Here is a 26,830-nt window from a genome sequence, read left to right as displayed (position 1 = left end):
GCGAGAATATGAGAATATCATCGATATAGACAAAGACAGAGCGGTTTAGGAGATCCCGGAGCACGTCATTCACCAGAGCCTGAAAAACAGCAGGAGCATTAGTTAATCTGAAAGGCATGACTAAATACTTAAAGTGGCCCAGAGAGGTAGTAAACGCGATCTTCCACTCATCGCCCTCCCTTATGCGAACCAGGTGGTATGCGTTCCGGAGGTCGAGTTTGGAAAAGAGTGGCAAGAGGAGAAGTGATTTGGCTCACCAGTGTCTCCAACCTCACTGGCGAGCCCGCTTTTTTTGAACTGGGCAGGAATAACGGAAATGGCCCGGCTGACCACAATAAAGGCAAAGCCCCGACGTTTGCCTACGGAGGCGCTCTTCCGGTGAGATGTGGGTCCTCCCAATCTACATTGGTTCCTCAGTGACGACGGTGGGGCTTGGAGAACTGACAGGAGCATAGGGTCTGGGCGATGGACCAGGACTGGGACGCGCAGGCAGCGGAGGAGGTGCGGGACGTCGGGTCTTCTCCCTACGGCGCTCTCGGAGACGGTTGTCCAATCTAATAGCCAGGGAAATCAGAGAATCAAGTGTATGACATTCCTCCCGAACTACAAGTTCGTCTTTATCAGAATCAGAAAGGCCATTATGAAACATAAGTCGGAGCGCCGCATCGTTGCATTCCGATTCAGCAGCCAGAATGCGGAACTCTACGGAGTACTCAGAAACACTGTGAAAGCTCTGCTGCAGGGATAAAAGATGTCGCTCCGCCTCCCTGCCGCACACGGATGATCAAAAACACCTTCCACATCTCCTGAATAAAATCTGAGTAGGAATGGTTAGCTGAGCTGGGGCTATCCCAGACCGCCGTCGCCCAAGTCAGAGCTGAATCTTTAAGAAGGCCCTGAATAAACGCGATCTTAGTTTGATCCTCTCTGTACGTACCCGGTTGCTGGGAAAATACCTGGTCACACTGCATCAAGAAGGACTTGAACCTGCCCAGGTCTCCGGCATAACGCTCAGGGGCAGGATTGTGAGGCTCCTGGGACAACACGACCAGTGGTCGCAGTTGGTCGGTGAGATCTCGGAGCGTCTGTTCATGCTGCCCCACGAGTGCCCCCTGGCTGGCGAGCGCCATCCTCATCTGGTCCGGTTCCGCTGGATCCATCCGTGGCCAGATCGTTCTGTTACGAACGCGACTCTGAAGGACCCAAGTGCAGAACTCGAACACAGAGATCAGATGAATCAAACAGATTTATTAGCGGGTTGTACAATTCTGATGAGGCTTGGCGAGGGCGAAGCAGGTGCCGGGAGGCGGGGCCGAGGCGCAGGGAAGTAGCTGGGTTCGCAACTGAGCCGGGCAAGACGGGGAGCTGTCACCGGACTGGCAGGACGAAGACAGGACTGGACTGGACTGGACTGGACCAGGCTGGACTGGACTGGGCTGGGCTGGGCTGGGCTGGACCGGGCTGGACTGGGAGGCCGGCGAAGGGCGAGCTGGATCTGGCAGCTAAAATAGGAGAATTGATAGACAGGACAAAGACAGGACCCGGAACAACCACGAAGACTGGACTACGAACAGGACAGGTGACAGACATGCAACACGACAGGAACAGGACCAACTGGCAGAGTAGGGGAGCAGGCGAATGTGCAGATCTGTAGAAACGAGAAAACGCAAGTTTAAACAGCAAAAATAGGGAAACCCGACTTAAGGCATCAGACGAGCTGAAACAATGATCTGGCGAAGATCTGTAGATGAGCCGAGACTAAATGCTGTCGAAGCAGCTTGCGGAATGCGAAGAGCGCAGATGAGTTGAAGCGAGAGTCCGCCTACGCTGCAACAAAGAACAAAGATCGTACGAAAAAGACAAGATACATGAGGCTAACAAAAAATATGAAAAACACGAGGAATATGACAGTATGGCTCAAATGATCTAATAATATTAGAGAACTTTGCTTCAGCCTTGCCATCTAGGAATCTCTTTTGAACCAAAAGTTCCCTTTAATCTTTGTTAAGCTCAGGTTGGCATCAAAAAACATACAGTGATGGTCAGAAATACTACTACTACTACTACAGATCACCTACTGAAACATTATCAATGTTTAACCCTGTTGTTATTACCAAGTCTAGAATGTTACCGTGCTGATGAGTGGCTTCATTTACATGTTGGGTGAGTTCAAAGCTGTCCAGTAAATTCACAAGCTCCATAGCTTTGGACTCATTTTTTTATTAATATGAATATTTAGGTCTCCATTCAGGATTAATCTATCATAGCTAGTGATACCAGGTGAGATCAGCCCTGAGAATTCCTGTAGAAATAGTGATGAATATCTTGGTGGCCGATATAATGTAATGATGAGTACTGCTAATTTTGCATTGAGCTCAAGAGCAAGATATTCTAATGATGTAAATTCACCCAGGTCAATGTCATTACACACAAACTGTCTAGAGAAAATGACTGCAATCCCTCCTCCTTTCCTGTTTTGTCTGACTGACTGATAAAAATTATAGTTTGGAGGACAAGCCTCTATCAGTGTTGCTACACCAGTAGTGTTGTTTAGCCAGGTCTCAACTAAAAACATACAATGCAAATTTTTTTCAATTATCAGATCATTAACCAAAAAGGATTTGTTAGCCAATGATCTGACGTTAAAGACAGCTAATTTCAACTATAGGGATTCTGTGACAGGAAAGGAGACTGGTTGTGGCTGAACAATGAAAAATTTAAGATTACTGAGACAGGTACCAGATGGTCTGTGATTGCTGCGATGTGTTTGACCATGCCACCAGCTGTTTAAGATGACCGGTATATTTAAGGAAGTGGCATGGGGTCCGTCTCATTTCTGGTAGACACCTGAGTGATGATGTCTGTAGTTATTGCTGTTTACGGTATTGCTGTGTAGTTAATTTGGCAGATTGTCTGTGAGTGTTTGTAGGAGGTTACATATTTTATGTTGATATTCGCTAAATGTCCACCCTCATTACACTCTTAAACCAAATACTGATACTGCATTAGATGTGGCAAACATCTAGTGGCATTTGGAGTTTTGTGCTCACTGCACCATTGCCTGTGTAAGGAACACAATGTTACCAAAATCTAGTCCTTTGACTGATGTTTCAAACATTTTATAGTGCAGGCATTCTTGCAGGACTTGGCTAGACTCAATTGGGATCAAATTGTGTAGCTTCCCATGACTGACAAGCAGACTCGGGCCAAATACAAATATGTATTTTCATTTGAAAATGTATGTAAATACATATTTGAAGTATTTTCAAATACATGTACAAATGACATCTTTTGTATTTGATTTATTTAAATTAATTCAATGGAAAATACATTCACAAATAGTTTTTTAAAAATACTTTCCTTTAAATGGGGATGGCAGGTATGCCAGCCCGCCAAGTTACTTCTTGGCCCCATATCCCATACCTTCTGATCCCATTTCAACAGATATAATTCACAAACAACTTCATATTTCCGCACAAGAAAAGCACAAAACTTAGGAGATTTTTGCATTCTTTTTTCTTCTTATTCTTTTTCTTTCTCCTGCCTGATTACATCATCACAATGCTCAACAATATGTCTCCCCATTGGACATTTAGCGAAAGCCAATCAAAACATCACATACAAACACAAAATGGACATATATATTTTTCACCAAGAAAATTCTGGTCCAGTGCAGCTATTTTGTTCGTGGTTCACTGCTAACTGGCATAGGATCAAATCCAGATCTTCTCATTTCTTATGAACACTTATTTGCTAACTAATAATTGTCTATTACTTAAATTATTGCTTTTGCATCTGTACAATTCTTCTGGATCCTTGTGCACCAATCTAGCCGGTCTTTTACTGAACGTAGGCCTTTAGACTGTACGTATAGACTTATGACATACCATCTAGCTGTTTCGGTTAACCGGATACATTTGGCTGCAATTTGAAATTTTTTTAGCCGGCTAGGATACAGCCAGGCCATGTGAAATAAAACCGGAGCTGAATTGTGCTTACTGGGCTGCTTTCTTTAAAAGCCCGAGCAAATGACAGCATTAAAGAACTTCTTACGTCTTCTTATTTCTAAGTCATTCAATAGCCATTTAACTAATGCCCTATTCGCACGGGACTAGTATTACCTGGGGACCTCTAGTAATTTGTAATAATTACGGAGGTCATCTGTGTTCTTAATCCCGTGCGAATTAGCCATGTCTGTAATTTGTAGAGTAAAAATTCCACCGCAAATTACCTACCATATTTCGACAAACACAGAGGTCATGTGATAACATTAGTCCCGTGCGAATCGGCATCTTGGTGATTTGGGGCCGTATTTTACTGTTACGCAGAGCAGAACTTTGACATTTTCAGTCATATCTGGGGGGGATAATGTCAGTAAATTCATAGACATATATACATAGACGCCGCATTGGCCTTGGGATCGTATGTCAACGTCACTGCCATAATGGACCAGGCAAGACTGACCTGAAAACAAAGAGCCTACAAGTAAATGAGGGAGCTGCGGTTTTCCTGGATAAAAAGCACTATAACATTTACATTTCTCAACAGATTTCAATTAGTCGTTTTTATATTCAAGGGTTTATGATCTACGTGGAGTACAAAAAAGTTTTATCTCCAGTTACTTAGAATCTCGATACCGTCTTGTTCTTTTCTTCTAAGATAGTTCTGACATAGCCTGGAGGTATGTTCCGGGTCATTATCTTGCTGTAGGATGAACCCCTGACCAACTAGGCATTGACCAGAGGGTATTTCATGGCGCTGCAAAATGCTGTGGTAGCCCTTTTGGCTCAGGGTGCCAGTCACTCTGTGCAAGTCGCCGACTGTGGATCCAGCAAAAGAGCCCCAGACCATCACGCTTCCCTCCTCCATGTTTGACCGTTGGTGTCACACACTGAGGAACCATCGTTTTACCTACTTGATGGCGTACAAAAACCATGCGTGATAAACCGAAAATTTCAAATTCTGATTAATTGGTCCATAAGATCTTCTTACAGTCTTCAGTAGTCCACTGCTGGTGCTTCATGGACCAGGCAAGCCTTTTTTAGTTATTTAGCCATTTTAGCAATGGCTTTTGTACTGCCACCCAAACTGTCAAACCTGCAGCTCGAAGTCTTCTCTTCTTGTTGAAACTGAGACTTGCTTACTTCGACCACTGTTAAGCTGTGCTTGAAGCTGCTGTCTGACTCTCAGAAACTTGTCTTCTGATTCTGTTGTGGCTTTGGGTCTGGCGGACCTCTTCTTGACAGAGTTTCCTCCAGTTTCCAAGTGCCTTTTGATGGTGTAGGAAACTGTACTCACTGACACCTTGGCTTTCTTTGCAATTTCTCAAAAGAAAAGACTTACACTTTTAAGGGTTATAATAGTCTGACTGTCTTCCTTTGTTAATTGCCTTTTTCTCACCATTATGATAGCAATACATTACTTCCCGGAGCGCAATATTGTCCAAATAATGCTTCAGATGGTGTAGTAATACAGTCTATTCCAACACTGATTTTATACAGAGGGTTTGTAAGTAATCAAAAAAAGTTGGGACACCTGTAGGAATTGTTTGCATCAACTTTCAAAGCTTAATTTACTTCCATTGCTACAGAAAAGCTGTAAGTTGTTAACTCATTATTTGTTCCCTAAAAGCCTTTTTTATAAATCTGAAATGTACATTATTTTTCAGTTTTTGGTAACCTAAACCTTTTTTTTTTTTTAACCACTGGCAGTTTACCACTTTACTTTGTACCAGGTCATTCACTGGACTTAAACTGCTTTAATTTCAATAAAACTGGAAAATGGGGGTGTTCTAAAACTTTTGACCGGTAGTGTGTGTATGAATGCCTCTCATAGTCTACATTTATATGCATTACTGTTATCAGTTTCTCATAACAAACACAGTGCAAAAAGAAATGATATCTGGAAAAAAATAAATGTTTTCAATGTACAAAAATGCTAAGTGATATGACACATATGCTTTGAATGACCACATTCTCTTCAGATGGTAAGATGAAAAAACATAGGGCCAAGTTACTTGAGATAATTTAGCAAACATTGGGTAGCAGAAATTATTTGGAATACAGCATGGTAAATGGTAAATGGACTGCATTTATATAGTGCTTTTATCTATATATAGTTAGTTTAATTAGTGTTAGCTAAGATAGCCAATATTGTATCATTTTGATATCAGTACTTTTAATGGCAGGCCTAGATTTGGTAGTTTGGAATTGGAACCCCATTCTCGGGACTGAATGTCTTTAAATAACTTTTTTATGCATTGTTTTCTGAGGCAGGAAATATAAATGTATATTTAAAATAATGTGATCTTATCAGTGCATGGCCTCGCTAAATCAACCAGTCTGTCCATCAATAGGGGGCCATATGTTCCAGTTCTCTAGCTGAGAAAGTCTATTGTATTGTTAATATTGTTGATCAAGTTTCCTTGCTTGTAATAGTTCTTGATCACTCTCTCCTCACTACTATTTTATGACTGAGTACTATGCTGATCAGTGGCGATGAGTTTCTGCTTCTGTTTATAACATGCATTGTCCTTATGATAAGTTGACCGAAAATACCTGGGCAGCAGGCATGGTTGATGCACTAGTGTTTGGGACTGGAGTGGATAATCTTACATTACACTGGCATAAAGACTGGCACCGTAACATCAGCTGATAAGGAATACAGTTGACAGTATAAAACCAAGAACAATAATTCAAGCGAATTATTGCATGCCCTTCAGTCAGCGTTTGGGTCAACACCACAGCAAAGCACACTGGGGGTTGTAGTGCAACAACAGAATCCAACTTGCTTCAAATCAGGTAGTTAAATTTGGGCTAGTATACACGGTCTTACGCCAAAAATAGCTGTGCCGATATAATGGACACCTTTGAAGAGGGAACTTCTTAGTTCGAGAAATGGAACAGCATCTATTGCACTCCAGATGCCACCACACAGTCCTATTCACCACAAGTAGAGGAAGACTGAAGGAAGAGGAGAGCAAACACGAAAAAGGAGAGAGAGTGCGCTAAATGACTGAACATTCTTTCACAACATACACACATTCATTGGAAATCAGAATCAGTACTTATCACATCCCTCAAGATGGGAACTAGAGAGCAGTGAATAGGCTACAATCATAGGCCGAACTGGCTCTGTAGGCAAAGGAGAAACAAAACCAGCTGACACTTAGTGTGGCTTGTAGGTTTCACATTCAGCACACATTCACTCCATAGTACGGGTACATGTCCCTTAGTAATAGGGAAATGCAGGCAGTGAGCAGTGGTAGTCGCGTTCTTTCTTTCTCACTTGAGGCTGTCGGTTGATAGTCATACAATGAGTTCCTCCCATCGTTAAGGTCAAATTGGCTCTTTTATTCCATAGCTGGCCAATCAGGTGTGCCTTCGGATGGGCTTGTTAGCAGCCCAATTGACCAGTGGTGCCTGTAATTAGTTAAAGTGGGTGGAAAAATATAAGGGGAGAGTGCAAGGAGCAACCCAAAATCATAGGCGGTTTTACCATAGGTCATAGGTAGGCAATTGCTTGGGGCCTCATCCGACGAAGGGGTCTCGTGAATTTGTTTCCTTTTTTAAAAAAAATTATAAAACTTTTTTTTCCTTGTCACTCCAAACGAATGATTATCTTTAATAGATAAAAAATAAATCTGTCTACATGTAAATGCGGGCCTATCCAATTAAATATCTGTATGGCGCAGCCGTTGCTTCATAATTTCAAACTGCTTTCCTAACGGTTATTTTGCATCCTGCGACTTGGGTTACAACATTGAATATGTACGGATTCCTAGACATGCTGATAGCGACCACCCTTTCTCATATTAACCTCAAATATGCAAGATAGGACACTTATACAGTATGCTAGCAAATTTATGTGAAGTTCCATTCATTTATATGGGGTGGTCGATACACGAAAAATCGCGAAAGTGCTTTTAAAAAATAACCACTAGAGGATAACGAGGACCTTTTTCCTACATAACTAGATACAGGTTGTTACTGATATTTAGCCTATTTTTTCATATATAGTTGCAAATCAGTTTATGTTTTCCTGTCTGTCGAACGAAGTAGGCTGACAATAGGTGCTCTCACTTTAGCTGACGTTACAACAGGTGTAACGTTAGTTGAAGAAGCTGAGCTAGCTAACGTTAGCAGCCTTTCTGCTGCCTCAGCCTCTTGTGCACCCACCGCACCTACTACAACTTCTAGCGTTACTGTCTCTGCTGGTTGTGGTGGGAAAATGTGTGGGAGGAAAGTGTCAGAGGCGACACAGACAGACAGCAGCAGCCCACCACAAACCAGACACCCACTCGGACCAGGACTTTTACCCCTAGAAAATAGTGAATGTTCAAATGCTTTATCAAAAAGCATGTACTATACTTTTGTCTTGAAAGATTTAAAGATTATAGACTTATAATCTTTTTCTCGCCATATTGTCTTCTTCTAACTGACTGAAGGTCATTTGAAGTTCTTCAGTTAGAATTCTCATATAAGTCTGTCCTTTAATTCTGTGGCTTTGTTAACTGAAAAAAGCTGCCTCCAAATAGTTTTTGTTCACTAGCTATGATTGCGTTAAGCAAAATCGAGAATAGCCTCACATTGGTCTTTGCCTGGGGCCTCCAAATCACTAAAACCACCCCTGTCCAACATATACACATGGCAAAAGAAATTCACCCAAATTCCTCCCCATTAGTCCAATAATTAGAATTTTAGACCATTCACCGTGACACTCTGACAGTAGATGGCATTCAAATCAGCTTGTTTTCCCAAGCCTGAATAATGCTTTTCGCAGTGACCTTATTGAGAACAAAACAATGTAAGTACAAGCGACAGAAGACTTGTGCAAAGGCCGTAATTGTGGAAGTGAAGGTCATATTAGTCTTGTGGCTCTTCAAATTGACATGGGCACAGAACAGAATATTCCAAGGGACAACATGTGCTTTTTCCAGTTCTTTACTGAGTCTGACTTCCGTGATTGTGAGCTGGAAACTGAGGATTAAACATTTAGTGTAAAAAGAACTGGAATTTAGTAAGTGCGACAGAAATTAAATTTTTTTATTAAAAACTAAAATTAAAAATTTAAACAGAAATAAAAAAGAATTACTCCCAGACTTATAAAGCTCAGAGATCTGAATTTTAACCTGTGAAGTGGCAGCAATAATTTTTGATATAAAGTGCTCTGTATTTTATTCCTGCGATAGATTGGTGGCCTGTCCAGGGTGTATTCCTGCCTTTCACCCTGTGCACACTGGGATAGACTCCAGCACCCCTCACAACCCTGCCCAGGATAAGCAGGTATAGATAATGGATGGATGGATGTATTTTATTCCAAATGTACAGGCCATTACAATGGAAGGCAATTTTGTCGAGATTGGTTCTCACTGGTTGTATATGTAGGGTAAGCCAATTATTAGAATGTGTACCATGACTGTTAGTATACTGGATTTAAAGAAGATGAGATATATAGTGGCTGTTTATTCAATAATGTTTTATAAATAAATAAATAAATAAAAATGAAGCACTCTTCTTGGTGATAGGGACAGTACCCAACCTTTGCATACAAGAGACAATGGTGTGTGTTATAGCTTTCACCAGTGATAAAAAAACAGCATCTAGTGGCGTCAGGGTAGTAGCCACAGCTTGACCATATATTATATCTCCATAATCCAGCACAGATAAAAATTGTGGTTCTATTTTCTTTCTGTGGAGACTACGAAACAGCACTTATTTCTATATACATGAAGAAAGCCTAGTTTTACCTGCAGTTTTGTTTCGAGTTTGTTGAAATTTAATCGTCTACCAAGATTATTATAATAATAATAATTATTATTATTATTATTATTATTATTATTATTTACCTGTTGCTTAAAAATATTTTTAACAAAGTGAACTATTACCATAGCTTGGTAGCTATAGTCTATTTGTCATGTCTGGCAGACTGGGTACACCATATAGAGGTCAACTATGATACATAGTTGGTATTGATAAGTTTGAACAATTAAGTTGCTTTCTGTCTTAACTTCATTCTGAATACACATTCCCACACTCACACTCTGTAACTGCTTCCCATTGTTGGAGACAAATGGCCACAAATAGAGTTCAATCACTGCTCATAAGGATATACAATAGCCACAGATCAAAGGGGTATCACCGGCAGCAGACCATTTGGGTGTCCCTGGGAAGTCTGGTGCAATATATATTCCTCCCTGGAATGTTTACGCATGGCAATCACCACACCTCTCAACAGAATACTTAAACCCTCACTTGTGGCTGTCTCGTTGAGATTTGTACGGAACGCTTGTCGTGGCACCGTGGTGAGTCTCGCCTTTGCGCATCGAAATAAAACCTTTTCGATTGGAAAGTGGTCATCAGTGTGTTACTGCAGCTTTCCCAACTTCCACACAGGAGAAGATTCCCAACAGTATGGTGCCGAATACAAATAGCATATTTCGCAACACTAGAATAATGTGTTCCCTCTGAATGTTTTCTCCTTCCGAATTTCGCCAATGTTATTTGAATTCTGATCTTTTTTCCCCACCTTTTTAATGCAATTCGCTCAGGCGTCAGCACCAAGTTTGTCAATTAGACACACACACACCTGCAGAGAGACTGTGAGTGAGAGATTCCTTTAACGCTAGATAGGCCAGAGTGACACCACCGGACTTTAAAATTAAAATTATGCCAGCACCGTTAAGGCTATATCCTCCTCCTTCCACAACTTTCCTAAATATTTTATCCTAAAATAACTATTTTTAAAATTATAAAAAAATCAGGCAGTCTGTGCCATTCTCTTCACAGAACCCCCCACAGACAACAGATGCTTTTACCAAGGTGCAAAAGTGTTGCTGTCTACTCCAGCACGTGTAGGAAAATTTTGAGACTCCCCATGATTGAGATGACGTCACATGTTAAAGTTAGGGTATTCCCATCAATGTTGATCAGACTGTTTCCTCCAAACTCTCGATGCTGCATGATAAAAATATATCACATGTATAACTATACACTAATATAATCAATATGTAATCCAATAAACCTATATCAGTAGTTGCAGCTAAGCTTATGGAAACGCAAGAAACCACAGTGTACACTGTAGAAAAAAGCAAACGCAGAAGGCTTAAAAAAAAACCATACTTACTCAGCAGAAAACGAACACTACATTATTGCCAAGTAAAAATGCTAGAAGGCGAATATTTTTCCAAAACTAACACAACGCTATTGAAGTACTAGAAGACAACATTTTTACAGTGACCCTTATGTAAACTGAATATATATAGAAAAGTACAGGAGGCTATAAATCCTGTAACTTGTATGCTTAAAGAAATATTACAGAATGAAGACTAAGATTTGTATAAAGGAAAGTTGGGGCAACAGTTCACAATAACGTTATCATCTAAAGAACAGAAAATCATTGTGCCAAGAAGGTCAGGCCGACCCAAGAGCAGGAAAATCAAAATCATTGTGGTGCCAAGAAGACCAGATGGCTGGTATTTTTAGAAATGTGTTAAGGGGAGTTGTGGGGTACATTTGTGTATAAAATGTATGTGAAACTGACAATCGAGGTTCAATTCTGTAGAGTTGATCCGGCTTTGTGCACCTGTGCAAATAAAGTCTAACTTTTCTGAAGAGCTTGCTGCTGTGGTGTCTTTTCCCTCGTGAAGTAGTTTTCTACAAATTAGTGATTGGACTTTGAATTCTGTCGGTTCCTAGACACGACACGCTATGCAACTGGCTGGTGCTTTGGTATGAATTTCCCAAACAAGCACTTCAAAATGAATTTTGCACATATAATCACAAGTTCATTCTCTGCAATCCTGTGATGAAGCATTTAGGGTGGGGATGAATAATTGTGGACGCTGTAGTTATAGAAATGATAGACTTAGAACTCAGCCGTGTACCGTGCCGTGCTGGTCAATGGAGAAGCGCCATTATAGACAGATCTGGGTCCTCAGAGGAATTGGAAGGAGCAGGGACCATTGGTGGAACCTGGAAGGGGCTAGAGACAGGAGTAAGGCAACTCAAGGCACAAGCAGTTCCCCATGATAATACAGTTCCCGAGTCCCAGTTAACATGCTGGTTATGAGCTACTGGCTAGGGATGGCCCAGCACTAAAGAGAGTTCTGGGGAGTCCACGAAATGTAATTGGATAGTCTCAAAGTGAAACTCTCTGACCCTAAGATGGATGTGAACTGTCACAGACTGCACAACTCCAGAGCCCAGGGGTTTACTGTTCAGGGCCGTGATAGTGAGAGGTTCAGGTAAATCAATTAAAGGCACCCCCCTCCAGGCAGCCCAAATGCGGTCCAGGAAGCTGCCAGAGGTACCAGTGTCAATAAAAGTGGTTAGAGCATGCGAAGCGGAGCCCCAGCTAAGCTCAGCAAAAAGGAGGGTACGGGTAATAGTTGGGCTGGGAGAAGCAAGCCGACTCGTCAGGAGTCTCCTCCTCCCTGATGAGTCTGACCATTTCCCCGCAGCTCCGGACAGGCCCCTGTGCAATGACTGAACTCCTCACAGTAGATGCTGCATCTCTCCCGAATACGTCTCTCTCGTTTTGAGGTGAGAGCCGTGTCTTACGCAACTGTATGGGCTCCTCTGGAGGAGCACTGAAAGGGTGAGTATGATGTTCACGGGAACAGAAATCCCTTGGTGGTTGCTGGTTTAGAGCTTATTAAAAAAAATGTTCAAGATGCATGCCAGACCCAACCCGAACCAAACTCAATGAATGTTGTCAAATGATTCAAAACTCAAATTATGGGGCTGGGATGAGTACTTTTTGTTGTACCGCTGGGGGTAATTCCAGTTTGGTGAAAACCCACTGCTACACCCCCTAATAGGCCTGTTAATTACATCCAAAGAACATTCTCTCATCCACTTAATTAGGTGTTAAGTGAATGATTAACTTAGAAAACTGTTACAATGAAATGAGTGATTGTTAGGCTGTAGCTTAAAATAGAGGATCTGTCAGACCTTCAGAGCTGGAAGATTGAAATACATGTGAAATAACAAACTGAATATTTCTCAGGGACCTAGTTATGACTTGGGCTACCAGTTTGTCTCCACCGTGTGGCCTGCAGGGATTGAAACTGGTTTTTCAATGGTTATCCTCCAGGAGTCCCCATAGGCACTCCAATAGCACAGTCAAGTAATTGCACAAAGTTTCTAATTGAGACATTTATTTAAAAAAACAATTAGCTGATCAAATATGGGGAGAGTCTCTAAGGAAAGTGAACATGGATGGAAGTTTAAATGCTACAAAAATCGTGTCTTTGTTTAGATTCATCAGTAGTTCTCACTCCTGGTCATGGAGAGCTGCAGGGTCTGCTGGCTTTTGTTATTTCGTTGGTCACCTGATTCAGATCTTAAGGAAAAAACAAAAACCAGCAGACTTTGGACCAGGATTGAGTATCACTGCAGCAAATAGAAAAATGCATGCATATAAAACTGGGGTGTCCAAGTTAAATGTTATATAACTGCTCTTATTTCTAACGTGGGCATTTCCCACCATTACTAACAAAATCTTGCCCTTGTACAACATTTTAAAATACTGCAGCATGTCTTAGTAGTAAGTAATTGAACTGGCTTTAACACGTGAGTCTCGCTTGTGAACATCGCTGTCAATAGAACCTCTAGCTGGTGGAGCCGTGGACGGATGAAGTATTATGCAAGAAAACAATGGGAGACAAACTGGTGGTGCTAGTTATGATTAATTTTTGTCCCTTGTAGGGGACATGCTTCTCTGGTCTTAATCACAAGAACAATATACACTTTTTTGCTGAATCCTACTTTACAAGGGGCATTCAATAAAAATAAAATTAGTAATATTTTTGAAAATATTTTCCCTGCAACATGTTTTTGTCATCCAAAATACTAAAAAAAAGCTTTCTTCTGCCAGGTCTCAGAAAGATATGGACAAGCCTGTATCATGCCCCCAAACCACTGAGCGGCTGCTTGTTCCCTGGATGGATTTCACACCTTGTACCCTGTTGAGTACCCATAGAAGTGTTATTCTTATTAAAATTAATCATCATCTGTTTTCCCCAGCCTCTTATTTACATGCAGGTTGATGCCACTGCCTGTACGCCAATTGCTCTGAAGAGAAATTGGCCTAATTTAGTTCTATTGTGATGCTAGTGTAATTGTTTTTGAATACGTATATGCAAGGTAGGTTACCTTCAGCTCTCAATGTCCTTCAAAGCAGGATCTAATTAGAAATCATCTAGCCCATGGCATAATCCAATTAAGCTTCACTATACAAAAGTAGAAAGCCCAAACAACAAAGAAACATTGTGTGAAAATAGGATAGGTTAATTGATACTGGCATTACTCCTCTCCTCACAAAGTAGTCCGATAAGCAGAAAATAAACGTGTGGGCATGTTTCTTCATTCAGTGCATGATCTGGGTCAATGTAATCCACTCATGAGACAATTCCACATTTATTGTTAATTCATTTTCTATCCAGTATCACAGGGTCAAATTTTCTTCCTATTGATTTCATTGCTATGCACCACTAAAGGAAAAGATCAGAGGAGCTAGATGCTATTTACCTCACCCCAGGTAGGGCCAGTGTTCACAGTGGCGTAGCCTACAGGTAATCTGTTACTGGTACTTATGAGGTTGGTTTGATAAATTAAAGTCTTTTTTTAGGCTTGAACTTGTCTCAATTTGCATACTTTTTTACTACATGCTACCACCCTATCATGATAAAACAATAAACACATACTGTTCTTAGCTGATGGAAGTGGGATGAGTTGTCTGAAGTGCCATTTGAAAAGATCCCCTAAATGCTTAATTGGCTTCAGATGTGGGCATTGAGAATGCTGTGATATATGGATCATATGAGTGCTATGCTCTCCAAACCACTAGGCAACTGCTCTGTGGACAGGGGAGTAACACTTTACATGAACTATATGCCATAAAGGCTATGCAATCCTATCATAAGCATGACATAACATCTGTCATAACTAGTCATGAATTTGTCTTACGGCTCAGGACAAATAATATAACACTGTCATAATAGCTTATGGAACATACTAAACAGTGCTAATATGCCAGAAGTGACATGGGGCTTTTATTCTTCATGGCATGCATGGCTATTTCTGACATAATGTGGCATAAGCTGGAAAATAATCCCTCTAAACAAGAAAAGTAATTAAGAAAAAGTTAATAGCTTGTTAAATTTCTGTAATTGCAATTGGGGTTGGAATGAAAACCAGTATACACAGGGGTCCCCAAGGACCGAGTCTGAGAGCCACTGCTTTAAAGAAAAGAACACTGAAAAGAACACATCACGAATAATGCTGCCAGAGTGACAGGCAGGTGCATGTGTTTGTTGTTAAAGGTGTACAGTATATGGGCATTAATAGGCAGGATTAATAGCCAAAGGGAAGGAGTAAGGGTTTCCTGGTATTTTGTTTTGTTTTGGCTTAGTTTAGTTTAACTTAGTTTAGTTTATCTTAGCTGAGCTTAGCTTGGCATAGTTTAGTTGAAATGGAGTAAAATACATGTGCTCTGGAAGCCTGGTTCCGGGGTGATGTAAGGAATTTGCCCATTGTATTGAATTTGTCCCTGCAGCTGCATGAGCCTGACTGCAGTGAAGGGTGATGTGAGCTGGAGTTCAGGACCAAGTCCATAGAGTGGCACAGTGGGGAGTAGAACCTTGGAGCAAAGTACCTGGGTTTCCGAAGATGGATGTTTGGAGTTTTTATTTTGGGATGTAGGAAGGCCCAGCACAGTGGGGTGGTCCAATGGTTGTTTTCTTTCTGTTCATCTTGTATTGTATGTGTGCATGGAGGTCTTCCTGTTGGTAGTTCTCTCCTGCTGGCCATGAGGGGATCCACTACGCCCAGGCTTTGCACAACAGTAGAGCAGACGCAGCTATGCTGTGGCTGAGCCTCAGCCTAAGAAGCCCATGGTCTAGGAGTCTCTGAGCTGCCTGAACACTAAATACCACCACCCTGCCAGGATCTTATTATCTGTTTAGAGGAGTACCACTGGCCTCCAGTTCATCAGTGAAGGGAAGTCATCCTTCTTTGACAGCTGAGCTGAAATTCTCCTACTCCCTAACACTCCATCAGCTTCTCATAACAGTCTATGCCAGAGAAACTCCGCAGTCTGCAGCCAGGCAACCTATCGCCAAGGCACAACCTACCATCATCAGCAGTACAGCAATTACCCACTACTGAAAAGTGATTTTGGAACCCTACGCCCTTTTTTGTACAGCTGTCAGTCCGGGGAGACTGAATGTTTTGCCCCATAATACTGTGAAAAAAAGTTCACAGCAGGTGGGTTTTTTGACAGGGGTGTTGCTCATGTCCAACAATTTATTGCACTCTCCCAGTGAGAATCTTTGGATTTCCTCATTTGTTTTGGCCTTTTGGACACTCTGTGGCTCAGCCATGTCTGCTTCCATCTTATTCTCATGCTTTTCCTTGGTACAACCTAAACCTACCATGGAAACAAACTCCCCATAGCTTGTCAGTACCAAGACCCTCACTTGCTTATGTGTTATTTTTATGAGCTGACGTTGTACTTGGTTCAGCCTCAGCACTTCGTGTTGAACTATTCCACACTAATCTACCCACCACCCCCCGCAGTTTCCAATACCGCAGTTCTACTCCTATGGCCCTCAATGCTTGCCCCAGCTAGGCACCTCTGCTGGAGGGCGATTCATGGATTCAAAGAGTGATTCAAAACTAGGCTCCTCTGTTGGAGGGCTTCCTACACTTAAGACACTGGGACTTAAGACATCATTGATTCAGAGATGTTGCATACACCACCCACTCAAAATCCTCTGTATTGAACGACAGTACCAGATTTAAATCCTCCTCATTGTTATTTAAAATCATATACACCAGTTTCCTTAAAAACAGATTTTTTTTTTTTTTTAATCCTTTTAGTGACTCTTTTTCCATTTTTACCATAGTGTTGGGACAAAATAAAGAAATAAGCATACCTAGAAAAGATTCAATTTTCTGAAGAAAAGGTGAGTTTGCTTGCTATGCTGTTACTAGTTGGTTGCCAGGGTGAGTGCTAAGGTGTTTCTATGTGGTTGCCATGGTCTTACTAGGTGTTGCTGGGGTGTTACTAGATGGTTGCTAGAACATTACTAGGTGGTTGCAAGGGTATTATTAGATGGGTTGCTAGGCATTCATGACAGCCAATTAGAGAGATTAGTTGTGGAGATATTTTCATAATGCAAAGCCATTGGTTGAATGAAAGCTTATGAAGCTGCAAGAGTATGTTGGATCATCAGCAGCTACAGGGGCCAGAATACAGCTGCTAGAGGGCTAGAGCATTGTGACATCACAAGCATCAGCATTCTGACATTCATTTCAACTGGATTTTTTGGGGATAAAAATGTAAATATTTCAAAAACCATAACAAATATCAAAAAGAATAGAAGCACACTAGACCATAAAAAGCTGAACATTTTCATATATAATATGCCTAAGTAGTCTAAAAATCTGTAGGAGACCAGTCTACAAAAAGTGTCCAGAATAAAAAAATAATATTGACGACAAATCACAGTAAAGTCAGTAACCTTATCATGGCAGGGGGAGCAAGGGGAGGGTGACACACAGAGGGAAAGTGACCTAATTTCAGTCTTCCACAAGCATATAGTGTACAATATACAATATTTTACACCTCAAAAGACCCAGAATATATTTTGGATGCACCAACACATAGTCTATAAAAAAATACAGAAAGCTCATCAAATTTGATCCAGGATTTATCCAGTGTGGCTGTGGCTCCACTGTGTTTCTAAACCCACCAGGCACACCCACAAGCATCTGTATCCACTGTTTCTTCAGTTACTGTCTGTAATTAGAGTAAAACATTACTCTAATTACTTTGGGTGGAAAAATCACAAAGGATACCTTTCAGAGGAGAACAGGATTATGCTGTAGTTAAAATGGTTCATGAATAGTAACCATTTTATTTTTGGTTTTGTCATTTTTAAGCTTGTGTTAAAAAAAAGGAGGTGTTACAGAAGGGGTTAAACAGACATTGAACTATATTAAAATTGTGCCATTCAGTGGGTGAAGTCCCCTGGGCGGGTGAGTGGAAAAACAAGCCCTAAATGCCAAAGTTCAGTTGAAAGAGTAATGTTTCACTTGTAATTTATTGTGGGTCTCTGCTTTTCCATATGAAGACCCAGCACAAATGTAATTTTTAAGATTAAGCCAGTTGGACATGGACTTGGATATCGGACAGACAGGGATAAACAACTGTGCTGTACATTCAGCCATCAAATGGTAAACATTTAAAATGTTTTTTATATGATGTTTTATATTCAAATGATGACTTCAATTTCTGTTTTACCCACTAAAACTGCTCTCCTGTTACATGTTAAATGAGATTCCTCTCGTGTGGTTTGTGAGGTGGAATTCATAGAATCAGTCACAAGCACTACAATAAATAAGTATAATTCACAAATCAATTGCATTGAGTGAGAAGCACATAAAACCCCCCTACAAGGGAAGTAGATACACTGTCGGGGTCATATATATTTAGATTGCGTTATCAACATGAACATCCAAAATTACTCATATTCATGCAAATAGGGCTCGAAACAAGTCAGATTCACAATGATGATCATAAATTACCATTCACGATGCATATGGATCTTTTAAAACAACCTCATCCTGTGCAGATCTTCTGTACAGTAGTACCTTGGGGTCACACAGACTGCAGTACTAGAATTGCTTGAGAACAAAGATGATATTGAACCCATCCCCCTGTAATCTGTTTTCTACTGTAATTTAAGTAGGATATTTCATTGTATGGAAACAAATATTAAAGTCGGACTGAAATTTGAAATACTGTATCATTATTTATATTCTATACCATTGCAAATTTGTTTTTAAATGGGTTTAAAATGTTTTTGTTTTTTTTAAATGATAAAATTTATCTTTTGAACATATCACAAAAATGTTACTATCATGTCACTAAGGAGGTTGGATACTGCGTGAGCGGGGTCGAGGGCGTACTCCTTGCGTTTTGAGTGACAGCTAGTGGGCTGAGGCTGAGACTACAGCTAGAGTGACCGCTGGTTTACCAATGAACTGCAAAGTTATTTAAAAAATACATTTTAAAATGACAGAAAAGTAGCTGAAGTCAGCATTCTCTCCCAGTAGGCTAGTACAATGAACTTAGGTGAACTCAAATTACGATGGCGGGAAAAAAATAAAATAAATAAAAGTGCAGATGGTGGGAAAATGTTGACTGTGACAGCCGTCAAGATAAAATAATAGGGTGACAGGCTACATTTCAGCAGATAGGTAAAGCTAAACGAGTCGTCATATTGCACAAAGTCAACAAATCTCCATAGCTAACTAGATAAATAATATTCGGCTTTCCTGAATTATTGCTTTATATTTTGTGTGATAATTATGTCGATGCTAAGATTGCTTTTCAGCTATGCCAGCTAACTTTAGCGAATGTAGCTGTTAGATATCCTCCTTGTAAGCCAGGCGAAGGTAATTCATACACTCAGTAATTATACATCAGAAATATAATAATATAAGAAACTTACTTTGTAGTTATCCTCCATACTGCTTCGTGCTGTGCTTGATCGAATTGTGGGGACTGCTCCAGGGTTCAGTCGCAGTTCTTTGCAAAATCTACTCTGTTTTTGCGCCCAATTCAAAAAGTCGTCTGTTTTAAAATGCAGACTGCAGACTCTTTTGTTGTTTGACATTAATGAACCTGATAAAAATTGTACCCACTTGTTTTTTACATTTGTGTCCTTCGGGATTGCGTGTAGTAAGTCAGTATCTGTGCATCCTTCAACACAACAGTGCCACTTGCAAGGTGCCATGTTTGCCAGACTTGTGGCAGACAGTGGCAAATGCAGCCTAGCCCTCAATGTCAATCATAAGCAAATACACGCTGTGATAGACTGCATGTAAATGAGACCACTTCCTGACGTCAAGAAGCGGAAATTTAAAAAATGTGGAAAAAAAGCACAGTAGGTGGCGCAGTGATTTTTAAAACACCAATTTCTATAATTCAAAACAAAAAATTATAAATTGTAAATGATTTGATAATACAGCTGACACTGCCTATTTTGCCACCAAGGATAGTACAAAATATAAGCGAAGCAATTTCAATCCGACTTAAGAGAATTCTAATAACAAAGTAGAAATTTTGTTCCAAGAAACATATAAGAGGTCCATTTTCTTATAATTTGACTAATTTCATCTGTGGCTCAATCATCATTATTAGTGCACCAAATTAAAATGAATCCCAATTGATTATTGTTTCATTAACATCAGTTTCCAACTTATGTTAATGAAACAATACTTGCTCAAAAATAGGTGGAAACAAAAACAACTTTTTACTTTTTCTGTGTGACCTGGCATACAAGTAGTAAAGGTCTTGAACTCTAGGGTGCTCGATTACGCCACCTTGGGAATTTCACAACATTTCTCCAGTTTCGCCTTTAAGCCTTCCTGTTGAAGACGGCTCAGCACCAGGTCCAGACGATGCACGTGAATCATCTACATTGGAGGAAAACACAATGATGTCATCCAAGTACAAGAGGAGTGACTGACAGGGCCGGGCCCCAAACATCCTCTCCATCAACTGCTGGAAAGTGCTGGGAGCATTGCACAGCCCGAAGGGCATTCTATTAAACTCAAATAGCCCAAAGGGCGTGCAAAAGGCAGTCTTCGTGCGATCATACTCAGTCACTGGCACCTGGTTGTAGCCACTAGCTAAGTCCATCGTGGAGAACCACTGGGCTCCACACAACGCATCTAAGGATTCCTCAATGCAGGGGAGGGGAAAAGCATCCTTCCTAGTTTTATTGTTGAGCTGTTGGTAGTCAACACACATGCAGAGGCTTCCATCCTTCTTCCTCACCAGGACGATGGGAGAGGCATAGGGACTACTACTCTTCCGGATAACCTGGCTGTCAAGCAACTGGCGTATGTGAGCCTATACAGCATCATAGTCAGAAGGGAGAATACGTCTGTACCTCTGCCTAACAGGCCTATCATCAACCAGGGGAATATCATGTGAGATAAGATTAGTACAACCAAGGTTACCCTCAAAAGCAGAAAACACAGACTCAAACTTGAGCAGCAATGACCTCACCTTGTCCTGCTCTGACTCTAAAAGTACAGACAAGTCTATGGCCTGAATTTGCTCCTTCATTGAGCTAGCCTGTCCAGTTTGGGTATTAACGGTGGCAGTCAGCATGTCAGGTCCCTGAACCACCTCAGTGATTCCAGTAGGTAGACTTACAATGTTGGCTTGAGTCAATGAACCTATTAAGCGTCGAGGGTAAAGTGTGGCACGTGTAAAACCCACATTCACAACAGGAACGTAAGCTGTACCTCGGTCTACACTGACGAGGGCAGGTGAAACAAGAAGGCCATCAGGTAAGGAAATAGCCTTGCTAACAGGCTCAATCAGAACAATGCCAGGGGCTTCACAAAACTGAGGGGAGCAGGTGATAGCTACCAGCTTGACAGTACCTCGAGGGATATGGATAAGTCTTCTACCTCTAACTTTAGCAGTCTCTATTCTAGCCTTCTGAAGTCTGAGCTGGGCTTGGTGGCAGTGCTGCAAGGCTTGCTGCCACAGAGGTGAGCCGTGGACCACCGGCGGGAAGGCAAAGACAGCAGGGCCGTGCTGACCAAATAGCTCATCATAACACTCCCGAATTACATTCATTCCTAAAACTCTAGGAACTTCAGGTCCGGAAGTCTGACCTGGGGATCTTTAACAGCCAACCAGCCACGTCTAGGGATCACTTTTCCAAGTACCTCAACCGTTAACTCTGCATAGCTAATGTAGGGTATTTCCAAGCCATTTGCAGCATGAAGCTCCAACCAATAGTAAGACTGGAGTTCATCCTGAAAATGCTGCAGAAAGAAACTCTCCACCATAGTAGACACCGTGGATCCAGTATCCAATAAACAATTCACCACTACTCCCCCTACCCTGACAGCTACCTTGGGGCACTGTCCAACTAGAGATGACACCGGATTGCTTACCGAGCTCTGATTCTGGGAGCCAATAGTGTCCCCTCCCAATGTGTGGCTCTGGACATCGGATGGAGATAGTTTTCCGCCAGCTGAGAGGCAGAGGTAGAATTAGGCGGGCCCTGGGGAGAGGGAATAGGGATATGGGAAGTAATAACCTTGTCACACTCTCTGGCATAGTGGCCAGGTTTCTGACATCGCCTGCAGATAAAATTATTGGGACGGCTAGGCCTAGTATGGTGTGGGGGCACCTGCAAAGTTGTTAAACTTTGGGTCAGCCAATTGATTTGTTCCTGCTGCTTAAGCAACATAGCTCTCAAATGTGCCATTTCTGAGGTAGCAGGATTAGCCGAGGGAGGCTGAATGCTCTGTTGACCCCTAGAAGACTGCATGGCGCAAAGGGAGGGAACAAAATAACATCTACCTCTGGTGTAGTCATTTGGCCTACCCTCACACTCCCACTGGATGGCTTCAACTCGCACCTCAAGCATGGACAGCCCTGGGGACTGACGGACCAACCGCTTCAATTCTCTACGAAGATCAGAGTCAAAAACATGTTCTACGAACTGGTCACGTAAAAGAACATCAGAGTTATGCACTGCATTAGGGGAACTTTGTACCACCTTGTCCATCAGTGAGAAAAGGGCATGAGAGTATTCCTGTAATGATTCTCCCTCTAGCTGTTTTCTGGAGAAAAAGCTCTCCTGTAAGGCAACATAAGATTTATAACATCCATACAGTTCTTTAAGGATAGATAAAATATTGTGTGGGTTTTCCCTCTCTGTCCTAGTCCTATACTGGATTTCATCCTTGGCCTCTCCATCTAGATGGTCAAAATTAAAATAGGCATGATCAAGTGGTCCCAAGTGCCTTGTCCTAATGCTAGCTTGCACCTCTTCAACCCATTCATCAATGTGAATAACAGAGCTGCCTCTAAACACCGGACACTTTCTCTCTCTGGGGAGATATAATAATCACTCTGAGAGAGCAACAGGGTTAGGAGAACTAGGAACATGATTACTGGAGGCCCCCAAGGTGGAGGCCACCGAAGCTGGTGCCTGGGCAAATGTTTGCTCCTGCAACAAACATTCTCGGTCAGCTTGAAGCTGGCGTACCAGTTCTCTCAATTCTTGCAGCTCATCATCCGTGACTAAAAAACAGAAGTGAGGGTTCAGTTAGTCTTGGAATGAAACAGGAGTACGCCGGCTAGTTGTGTCGTCAAGTCCCATGATCTGTCAACTGCTGCTTTGCCTCTTATACCTACTGCACAGCTTATTGCTTTCAGTCAGTGAATCAACACAGAAAATAAAAACCAAACCAGCAAAAGATTGAAATACACGTCTCCGTTTACAAATCCTGCCGATTACGCTAATTTGTGGCCTGGCATACAAGTAGTAAAGGTCTTGAACTCTAGCGTGCTCGATTACGCCACCTGGGGAATTCCACCCCAAGAAATATTTTTAAATAGACCTAAATCTTGTGCTGAGACAAGAGGGTTCCCACACACAGGTAAGCTTGTAAATAAGGACAGAGACGTAATATTTCAGTTTGGATGGGCAATTTTATTTTATACGTATGTATGTATATATATATATATATATAGAGGATTGCAAACAAAGGAGTAGAGGTATAAAAATGGTTTATTCATACAAAAGTTAAAAGTATTACAACTTTATGAAAGATCATGGGCTGCAGCCCGAGAGAGGGGTACTGACTGCCACCAGATATAAGAAACAATATTGGGAAGGGGGGGGGGGCGGAGAAGCAGGCTGACTGCCGGGGAGGTTACCTTCACTGGAGGGGAGATTCATCCAATGGTGCTCTTAATCCAGGTGCCTGCTTACACACACACACACACACGTACTGCAAAAGGTGACCACAGTAAATTATGAAGTGCACTTTACCACTACAAAAGTACCACCGCATGCAGTGAGGGAAGGGGACCCGAGTCCGGCAACCAGCCCCTTCTGACCAGCCGCAATACTGTGGAGGCTATGGGAGAGGGAGGAGAGGAGGAAATAATTAGAACACAGTAACTGAATAACCAATGAAGGGGGAAATTCTGGGGCAGCCAGGACCACACCAATTGCCCATCCAATAATAAAAGCAAAAGAAAAAGGCCACTGGGCCAAATAAACCCTGAGGCCTAACACTTCACCATACAGCGACATTCACGACCTAGACTGATGATAGCTGGTGGTAACAGAGATTCACTCAATCCGATAAGGACAAGGGAATCTCACGGTGCCAAGCTATCCTGCATCAGGCTAAGCAGTACACTGGCTAAGGCAAATAGTTTAATGAGTAGGCCCCACAATAACACAAAGCTTATACTAGGCAAAGCAGCAGTGACAAATCTTCCTAAGGAGTAAAAAATACAATATTACTTCTGTCAGGACCACTGTCATCAAAGTAGAACTTTATTGACAATAAAGGCAATACAGTTATGTTTGGCGGTATGGCTCTGTTCTGGAGCTCTCCCGCCAACCACGCAGCCCGCGTGGATAAGGCCGGGAGGCCAGCAGTCAAACCCCCCTAGAGGGGTACACACAGAACAGATCCAGCAGCAAAGCAAGTTCTTAACACGTAGGGATGGAGCAATGCAATTTCTTAACACATAGGGATGGAGCAATACAAATTCTTAACACATAGGAATGGAGAAATGCAAATTCTTGACGCATGGGGATGGAGCTGGGGGGGTGGAGGGGATTTACGAAGCAACGTGCAGCGCTTGCATGCAGGAGGAGCAGCCGAATGAGTAGAGGGAGGCTGTTTAAGTAGACCGCCCTGTTAGTGAATGTACTGTGATAGGCGAACATCACTCAGCTGAGCTGATTCAGCCGGAGCGCTTGACTCTCGTGGCCTGCCAGAACTACGCAATGCTCCATTTGTGGTTACACATACACCTTTAACAGTAATATGAACAGTAATGAAACATACAAATACTGCTCTAAATCACTTTGTATACATGTATACGCACACACATACCGGAGCAGGCAACCGTAGTGTCGTTTTGCCTCTATGTGCATTCCAAACAAAGCGAATGATGACGTGTTACTCCATTTGGCGTCTCACAGCGCAGACCTAGATTAGAACATTGCCGTTATAACACAGCATACTCCGTCGCTACACGAGTTCATTAAAATAAGGGTGCGAGAAAGAAAGCATAGCTACCTTCCGTGGCAAACACACTCGCATATCAGCAGGAAGTAGATGTGGAGCAGCAAACACCTGTTACCAAAAATCACATTTAAAGCACCCGTAAGCAATAGGAGTTAAGTAACTGAGCCAAATACAGAACACATACCTTTCAGCATAGGTCGCACTGCGGGCAGGAACGCAACAAAGAAATAAGGTAGACGGATTTAAAAATGTCATGTATGACAGAGCCCATATATACAAAATGGAACATCAAGCTAATTACCCGTTAGCCACTCACTAGCTTCCTGGGAGGTGTTGCTGAGGACGAAATTACTACGGTGGCTGCAAGGTAAATCCAGTAATCAGGAAAACAGAAGGTAGTTCTGTCAGTTACATGTGCATTCAGAACTAAATGACACCAAACCCAATTTTTCAGTTTAAAAATTTGTGCTGACACAACTGCACAGATGAGGCACAGCCTCAAATATAAACTAAAGCAACAGAGTAGATGAATGATCCTCACTCAAAACTATCTTACAAAGGCTGATTTGGTGGGCTCAACATCTGGTTTCACAAATAAAACTGTAATGTATTACTGTATTTGTGAACTGTACTAGCTAATTATTTGGAATGGTTGCACAGGTACTTGATTTGCATCAATATTTTAGCAAATTAGTCATTAAAATGAGGCCAATGTAATCCACAGATGTTGCACAATAAGCAGAACAAACTGCACTCTATTTTTTGTTCATGTTTTCAGTGTTTTAATTCAATAAAATTATTATGCTTTAAAATGTTTATTAGCTAACAGTATAAGTTCTTACACTGCCCGTTGCTATTGTTTATAGTCTGCTGCCAATCAGAAATTAATGTGAAGTAAATATTGTCGGACAAGCAAGCATGGCTTGAGGATGTTTGCCCTTGGGTGATTGGGTGATGCCGGGTTAAGGTTTAGGAGAGAAGGGAAGGGGGGTCAGACTAATTTATGGCAAGGACTGGCCTACCTAAAGATTGCATTCAAACTAAAAGTAATGGGAAATGTTAGGCATGCAGGGTCTCCAACCCCCGATATGGTGTCCTGTGTCATCTGGTTTGTCTCTTCTGAGGAGGTGAGACCCATAGATTGTCAGCCTAGATTAGGGGTATCAGTGGAATTTAAAATTACCCCAGTCACATTTGCTTTGATGCTTGTGATGGGGAGGCCAGGCCACATTCTTATTCACTGTTTCCCTCTCTAAGGCCAAAATCTGAACACTACATATCCTACAATATCCAAACAGTATACGTACTGTCCACAGTATACATCTATGTTCTTGCTTCACATCCACTTCAAATCTGAAAAATATAACTCAGGGACATTAAGAGGGATTCTCAACACCAGCCCCCCCCCCCCCAACACACACACACAAACAGTTGGATAAAATACCATTTTTTCCTTTCAGTGACTTCCTGAAACACTGCCATCAGTATCATCAGTGCAGTACCACATAGTACAGTTATTTTCATTTCCTGGTTCACATGTATTTCAACTTTGGACATATCAATCTCTTTTCAAGTTAACAGGCCTACTAAGGCTAAATTTACCGGACTCCACATTTTCTCTAAGGCTTGGACAGAAAATAACTTTTCAGAGTGCTCACTGCCATATAAGCCACATTTCTGTCTGGACATTTTTCCCTACCCAGATCTGGGAGATCTGAATGTTTTTC

The 26,830-nt window shown here is 41.7% G+C and overlaps 2 long non-coding RNA genes across 2 annotated transcripts; one reads left to right on the top strand and one right to left on the bottom strand.

Moving 5' to 3' along the window:
- The first annotated feature begins 12,456 nt into the window (after positions 1–12,456).
- Positions 12,457–14,019, top strand: LOC135254302 (uncharacterized). The gene is made up of 2 exons (XR_010329827.1): positions 12,457–12,542; positions 13,879–14,019. It is a non-coding gene; the product is annotated as an uncharacterized LOC135254302 (long non-coding RNA).
- Positions 14,020–23,602: 9,583 nt separating this feature from the next.
- Positions 23,603–25,906, bottom strand: LOC135254301 (uncharacterized). The gene is made up of 4 exons (XR_010329826.1): positions 25,288–25,906; positions 25,155–25,211; positions 24,969–25,064; positions 23,603–23,972 (listed from the first exon to the last, which is right to left on the bottom strand). It is a non-coding gene; the product is annotated as an uncharacterized LOC135254301 (long non-coding RNA).
- Between the last annotated feature and the right edge of the window lie 924 nt (positions 25,907–26,830).

The sequence above is a fragment of the Anguilla rostrata genome, chromosome 4 (genome assembly GCF_018555375.3).
Source record: "Anguilla rostrata isolate EN2019 chromosome 4, ASM1855537v3, whole genome shotgun sequence".
Lineage (NCBI taxonomy): Eukaryota > Metazoa > Chordata > Actinopteri > Anguilliformes > Anguillidae > Anguilla > Anguilla rostrata.
This window is presented reverse-complemented; position numbering and strand designations above follow the sequence as displayed.